The sequence below is a fragment of the Ascaphus truei genome, chromosome 3, assembly GCF_040206685.1.
Source record: "Ascaphus truei isolate aAscTru1 chromosome 3, aAscTru1.hap1, whole genome shotgun sequence".
In the NCBI taxonomy this organism is placed as follows: Eukaryota; Metazoa; Chordata; class Amphibia; order Anura; family Ascaphidae; genus Ascaphus; species Ascaphus truei.
In genome coordinates this window covers 39,383,057-39,391,325 of record NC_134485.1, presented here as the reverse complement: position 1 = coordinate 39,391,325, position 8,269 = coordinate 39,383,057, and positions in this window count along the sequence as shown.

Sequence of the window (8,269 nt, the reverse complement as noted above, 5' to 3'; positions counted from 1 at the left end):
TAGCATACGTTTTATAACCTCATTAAAAACTACCTTGACTTACGAATAATGTTTGGACTCAGTATGAAATATGAATGAATGAAAAGTTGCTCTAAACTCAGAAGTCCTACATGATAATTAACATCACTAACACAATACATGTTGCCTTACACTTAATTTTCACTGACACTAAGTAATCCTATTTAAAGAAGATGTGCAAAACAAATAATGCACATGACAACATAACATATAGAAGAGCACATATTATATGGCCAGCAAATGATACACTCACCTTCTAGTAGTGTTGAGCTGGCTGACCCAGGTGAAGACACTTGTTCCATCTCAGGTGACACATGTCCTCAAGGGGCAACTATATATAACAATAACATAAGTTTTACATTTACATGTGTAAATATTGAACAAACACTTATTGTATGTTCTGTATTTATGATTAACTAACAACATCAGTTCCTTAACCGAAAATGTGTGTGAAAGTGAACATAAATAGTTGTAATAACACTGTACATGCCTGTGTACTTAGAATTTTTGAGTTCCCTAACATACAACATACTATGTTTCTGCAGTAATGCGTGAGGATAAATAGATTAAATGAGTACATAAAAATCATATGTTGTGTAGTGATATCAGTATCATAATGTACATAACTATCATGAGATGACCATTCACAATGGTTATCATGAAGGTGGTCATATTGCAAAAAGTGTTGTTTTTGGTAGAGGATATGTGTGGTACATTAATCGAAGATGTGGCACACCTGAATGTGGCTGTGACTCAACAAGACAACACATGCAGTGTGTGATAATGTGTCTTTCATAGTAGTTCAACTATAGATATGAGTGAACTAATGTGTGACGTACGCTTTGATAAGTAATGAGTTGTTGGGGCATTTAGTAGCTAGAGTTAAGCTTTCAAATGAGTGTGATTAACTTCAGTTGTGCTATTCAGGTTGTAAGAAAGGTATTCCCTTCCCCAAAAAGCCTAATCAGCCACACCTTTCAATGACTTGAAACAGGTGCAAATGGTGTGAACTAAGTTGACCGTGAAATGAGGCTGTAATTAGTGTGTGTGCTGAACCCCACCCCCTCTGTTGAAGTGTATGCTGTGATGAGATATTAATTGCAGCTGCTTTAACACAATGGTAGATGAGCTAAGTAGTCATCTGCAGTGTTTAAGTTATGAAAACAATGACATAACAAATGATACGTGTGCCTCATTATGCTGTCTGTATATGACATAAAGCAAAAATGGACCTTTTCATAAGCAACTATAGATGTGTTAGTGCCAGTGATGTTTGTAGGCCGTTACATGCAATTTCTTTGATGCATGCTTAAAATAGGCAGTAATGTCATGTTTGTCGGAGTAAAATCAATAAAATACACAATAATATGATACATATTTCTGTTCTGTACCTGTAGCTACTAATAATTTCTCATGAACATGTGTTACACATGTGTACTACCCTGTTGTTCCCCATCTTCGCCCACCATCAATTGCTTCCACTGCAGCTATGCATTTTGGGAATTCACATGTAAATGAGCACGCAATGGCACGTGCTATATTAGTTACTGCTTTTAGTAGGACTACTACATATATGTCTATTTTGAGATATATATATACAGAATCAGACATATACATATATAGATGCAGGTATGCTTATATTGTGAAGACAGTATAAAAAGCAGTGTAAATATGCAAAATAACTGTAAGCAACGACACGCCTAGTACAGTAATATTTATCACCTGCTGGAAATTGTGACGGATAAATTCCAATGTCACGGTCACCAGCCAAGCCTTCCACGACGACGGTAAGTAATTTTGGCCGAAGCAGCTCCTCCAATGGAGTCAATATGAGACGTTGTGGTGTGGGCCCACCTCCAGTGCCAGTAGCATGCACGCGTTGGTCTTGTATTTTCTTTTTCAATTTGGACCTAATATCATCAAATCTTTTCCGACAATGATACTTGTCCCTGACACTATTCCCACAGGCATTGACACCAATGACTATTGTGTCCCACATTTCTTTTTTGCTTGCTGCACTTGTCCGCCCTTGAAAAACATATAAAAGATATGAGGTAAATTAATAATAATATAAGCACCAGTTTCCTACACTGCTAGCTGTTCCAAGAGATAGCAAACATGCTGTTTTATGTGTAATATGTGCAGCACATGAGCATTCACTACTAAACCTATACATGTAAGCAAGGTTGCATTCATATTGTATGCAGTTCTGGCAAATTGACCGCCTGTGTTTATTTGTCCTTGTAAGGCATGATAAAAAGCTGTGTTTCCACACTAATGAACATAGAAAGATATTGTGTACCCATATTTGCATATGAACAAAACTCAGATGACCTAGGATCACATGTATTTGAATAATAAATGTAAAGTTACACTTACCTACTAAATGTCCATAGAGACTGTCATAGTGCTCCAGAATGCCAGTGACAAGAGCCCTATTTTCCTGGTCATTGAAGCGAGGATTACGTGGCTTCTCCACACGTTTTTTCCGAGCAGGTTTAGGGTCAGAGCTTGGCTGGTGCTGACTGGACTCTCCTTCTTCCAATGGAAGAGCCTCCAAAAGCTGGCCACCAGCAAGCACGCCACCACCAGACACCCCATCAGCAACTGCGCCACCAGCAGCACTCCCAGCACCAGCACTCCCACTCCTAGCACCAGCACTCACACTCCTAGCACCAGCACTCACACTCCTAGCACCAGCACTCACACTCCTAGCACCAGCACTCACACTCCTAGCACCAGCACTCCCACTCCCAGCAACAGCACTCCCACTCCCAGCAACAGCACTCCCACTCCCAGCAACAGCACTCCCACTCCCAGCAACAGCACTCCCACTCCCAGCAACAGCACTCCCACTCCCAGCAACAGCACTCCCACTCCCAGCAACAGCACTCACACTCCCAGCAACAGCACTCCCACTCCCAGCAACAGCACTCCCACTCCCAGCAACACCACTCGGTGCACCAGCAACATCACTCCCCTGAACAGTACGTTCACTCCGACGCGTACTCCCACGAGTAGCACTCCCACTCCCACCAGCATCACTCTTCCCACGCTTTGCGGGCATACTTCCAGCACTCACAAAAAACAGACAAGAAATGTACAGGCAATCACACGACCCACTTCCACATATAAAACAAGACAAAGATGTAAACAAAACAACAAAGGACAAAGCTCACCCAATACACAACAAGTCTCTCAGTCAATATGCAAATCTTCAATCGTCCAGCTCTGTGCGTCTCTCTCTCTCTCTCACTCCCAACAACACAGAGAATGATTAGCAGTACACGTTGCCTTTAAATATGGCGCGCAATCAAAAACATGCTTGTTTCGCCTGATTCAGCAAGATTTGTGATTGTGCAACCTAACAGCACCCCGCCACGCACGCCGATACACCTGTGTGTGATCGGCTCATCATCGTGAGAGTGGGCGGATTTGTTTTCTGGTTGATTTTGAATGTATTCGGCACTTACTGCATACGGAGAGGGAAAAACGCCAATAACATGACTAATCGATAAGCTTGCCGATTTCACATAATCGTCGCTTACTGCATGAGGCCCTATATCTGTGTTTTATATCAATGTACTGTTAGGTAGGATGTACTGTATTGTATTGTTTTGTTAGGCCTGTAATAAGTACAAACCTTCTAAGGATGTATATGTAGTATTACTGTGTAAGTCTTATATTTTGTGCTGTGCTCTAATAAATATTAATGCCTATATAACTGAAGCCTCTCTGTCGTGCCATAACTCTTATAAACCAAAGGGCATGCATGTGTGAATGTGTTTCCTATTGGAACCCATATCTACACATTCATCTCCCTAAATAATAGTTTGCCATATAATTATGTTATTATAAGCCAGCAATACTTTTATAGATGAATACAATATAAATTCATCTATATTTCTATTTCTGGATAAGGCTAAACATTATAGGTAACATTTGGCGACCACAAAGGGATGCAAAATTGATGTTTTTTTTTATATAAACACCTAGATCTATGAATATAAAATAGATAAGGTTATTAGTTAAGTTCAGGCTGTGTCAGCCAGTTACCAGCAACAAAATAACGGTGATACCTATTCTAATAATAATAAGCTTATTTTAAAAGTGGGTATTAGAAGAACTCTTTAGGCTAGCAAACAGAAGAGAGAGGATATACCACGAATATATATTTTTAAAGACAAACCCCAAAATTCTAATTATAGAAAAGTATATTAGATTAACCACTAGGAACCGGTAACTTGTGGGGAGGATATACATTTAAGGGGAAAATCATTTTTATTACAAAATTACAATGGCTACACTCTCTAGTTTAGACAGTTTTGTAGCAGCTTATATCACAAAGCATAAAAATTTAGACTTTGCATGTGATACTAAAAGTCAAAATAATCCTTGGAAATATGTCCAGGAAATATTTGGCCAAGAGATAAGTATCTCTAAGAAAAGTAAAAAATTAAAGGGTAAAGCTATTGCTTATATTTATGCAGCACATTTATCAATGAGCACCTGCAACAATGACACCAACTTTTATCAACATTTATATTTCTGGGTACTTATTTGAACAGAACAAGCTGCAAAATAAATTGTGATTTATTTCCTTAATAGACAAACACACGACATTTGCAGAATACACTTGAAAACAACACTCACTGAGATAAGGGAACAAAATAAATTGTCCTTGGAACGGAAGACATTGTCCTTTGCTTTCCAGTGCAAGAAATGCAGCCTTGGTTTTAAAAGTCCTGTGGTTATGTTGTTATTAACCCCTTCACTCCTGGACTGATTGCTGCTGTGCTGGAACAAACTCTTGCATCTTTACATCATGGATTAATTCAGGAATCACACTGGGGATACCTTGGGAGCCACAGTTATAGACTGCCCAAAGCTATCTTTAACATGTGGATACAATCCCCTCGTGGGAACAAAAAACCCCACGAATAGCCAAGTTACCCACAGTTCATAAGACCGGTCAAAAGGGCTGTCCGGTGGGCAGTGTGCATGGGTCAGGTTGACACCCATGCCACTTAGCATACCTGGGCTACACCCATAACTTGGTGCTGCTCCGTCTGATTTTTGACCAATAAATGTCACTAGCCTGACATCTGCTGTGCATCAATATGCCAGTATTGTATACATTATGGGTCTCTGGGTCTTTTCATAACTGACACTCTTTTAGACATGGGGACTCTAAATCTGTGAGAGCCTTTTGAGGCTCCGTCATAAAAATAACTACAGCCCATTGAGAGCCCTTTGAGGCTTGGTCATAAAAATAGCCCCAGCTCATTCACCCATATCACAGCTGGATGTCCAAGTAATTCCTGCTTGGACTTACAAAAAATACCTCCAGCCTTACATTTAAGATCTGCCATCATGTGTCGGTTAGAGGGTATGGCAAGCAATGCATCTTGTCTTTTACCCTTGCAGGTAGGGAATGACCTGCAAATGGGGGATAAAAATGGCTGGGACAGGGCAAACACAGTAATGCAAAGCAAATAAGTTTAACCCCTTCCTTCCCCGTCACAGCGCCAAAATGGAAAATTTTGAATTAGCACTTCAAAATTGTAAAGCCCAAAATATAAATGATGAAAAATAGATTGACAAATTAGAAAATTAAGTCAAGGCTCTAACAACTATTAATGAAGTTGTACAGTCCTCACAAGAGGAAAAGTGCAAAAAAACATAAAATTACCCAAAGAGAGGTAATAAATTGTAAGCAAACATTAATTAATGTAGAAACTGAAATCGATCAAATAATCAGTGCTTACAAAGTAATTCAAGATCAAGTTACTGAATTAAAAAAGGCAAAATTGTGGATCACACACCTTGCAAAAACAAAGAATTTCAGCTGCTACAAACAATCTCTATTCTAAAAGGACAGCAAGCCATAGCAAATAGATTGGGATGAAATGCTTCTGCTCCCACATATGCATATGACATGGAGGATTGTGATTGTATGGCTAATAAGCAAGGAGATTTTTGGGAAGAAGATTCTACTGAATTAAATCTTCATTTACCCATTGACATGGGGGAAATAATTGATGCACAGGCCACAGAGGATTGTTCCATAACAATAGATCCACAGGATATGGCTAATGAAAATTCCAGGGAGGTAGACATAGGAAAAATGCCTGTCTCTGTGAGAATATGCCTGTTCTCCTCTACTGAGGGGAATAAGACACTATTTGGATTTGACAGTGTAGGAAAAGCCATACACCCTTCACAAAATGGTAATTACCCCACAGAACCCTTAAAAACACTTATGGGGGTGGCTGATTTACTTGGCGAATTAAGGAGGAACACATTAAGAGAATTAAGAGGAACACATCATAACATGCAGTCAGTGTCCAGCAGAGATGTGAGTTACTAGGTGTGAGAAATGCAAATGTCCAAGTGCAAGTCTTTCAATTAACCATTGACATGCATGAGAAAATTCAAATTGAGGACATGTCAGTTGCACAGCCTGTAGCACTAATGCCTCTACCAAATGACACTGGGCAACTTGGGTCTGATGTTTTGGTTCCCAATGAATGTATGCTGAATTTGAATAACCTTCTACCTTTTCAGACTGTCCCCAGCAGATGACAGGATGGTGGTTATTCCAGACTCACCAATCGCCACCATTAAACCTAACAATGCCGAATATTATTTATTGCAGATTATTGCAGCTCATCAGGACAAGCATCTGTTAGAGTCCATGCTTGAGAGACACTGTGAAGCATTTGCAGAGCATAAAAATGACTGTGGTAGAGTTGACACCTTGACAGACATGACTGGTATTGTTCCTGTTCCACAGAAACAATACAGATTCCAAAAGGAAGCTGTCAGGTTTTTAAAAGAGAACATTCACTCACTACTGAGCAAAATGACATTGCTGACTCTTTGGCCAAACAAGGAGCACAAGGGGGGGAGAATGGATTAATCTCACAGATTAATGACAATTTGTGCTCCATGGGTTGTGCCATAACAAGGCCCCCATCAATGCCACAGACATTTCAGCGTTTCTGAAATGCAATCTCAGGACCCTTAGATCAAAGACATGTTATACTAATTAATTTCTCTTTCTTGCTTTCTTCATTTATTTCTTTTAATATTCATATTTGTTACAGGACAATGAAGGACATAATTGTGATAACTTTCATGCACATGAGCGTCGGTGTCATCGCCGATCCCATTCTTGGTATCCAGGTCGAGCAGAATCCAGTCCAATGTGATGAGGGAGAATCAATCCATCTCCCTGTCTCAGCATTTGGAACAAGTGATGAAAAAGTATCCTGGTGGGGTTCTGCTGACAAGCCCAACACCCCTCCAGTGGTCTCACTGCAACAAACATCCCTGGGACTTTTATATAAGAACGTGCAATTTATTCATGTGCCTGTCTTTGTAAATTTATCAAAATGGAACATGGCAGAATTTGGTTCCTGTATGCAAACAAATGTTTCATTATTCTATACTTCCTTATTAGTAGATTTAGTTGATTTCATGCAAACAGAACTGAAGACCCTTTTTCAGGACAAGACATCCCTCACCAAAAAGGTATTTTCAGATCCAGAAAATTGCATAGTGTACATGGCATTATTGGAGCCATACCTGGACTTTTTGGATCCGGTATGTCAATTTTGAGTAGGACTGATCTTATTTATTTTATTTATTTATAAAATATTTTACCAGGAAGTAATACATTGAGAGTTACCTCTCGTTTTCAAGTATGTCCTGGGCACAGAGTAAAACAAATAATACATGGTTACAAATACAGTTACATAAATGAACAGGGTATATATTATATACAAGACATTGCGAGCACAGTTACAGAAAATATATATTATGGGCGTATGAAACAGTTACAGACCAGATTAAAGTGTGAGACAGCCTTAGATTTGAAAGAACTTAAGCTGGTGGTGAATATGAGAGTCTCTGGTAGGTTGTTCCAGTTTTGGGGTGCACGGAAGGAGAAGGAGGAACGTCCGGATACTTTGTTAAGCCTCGGGACCATGAATAGTCTTTTGGAGTCTGATCTCAGGTGATAGGTGCTGCATGTGGTAGGGGTGAGGAGCTTGTTCAGGTAGCTGGGTAGCTTGCCCAGAAAGTATTTGAGGGTGAGACAGGAAAGGTGAACTTTGCGCCTAGACTCGAGTGATGACGAATCTAGTTCTTTGAGCATTTCGCAGTGATGTGTGTTGTAGTTGCATTGGAGAACAAAACGACAAATTGAATTGTAGAGGGTGTCAAGTTTGCTAAGGTGGGTTTGAGG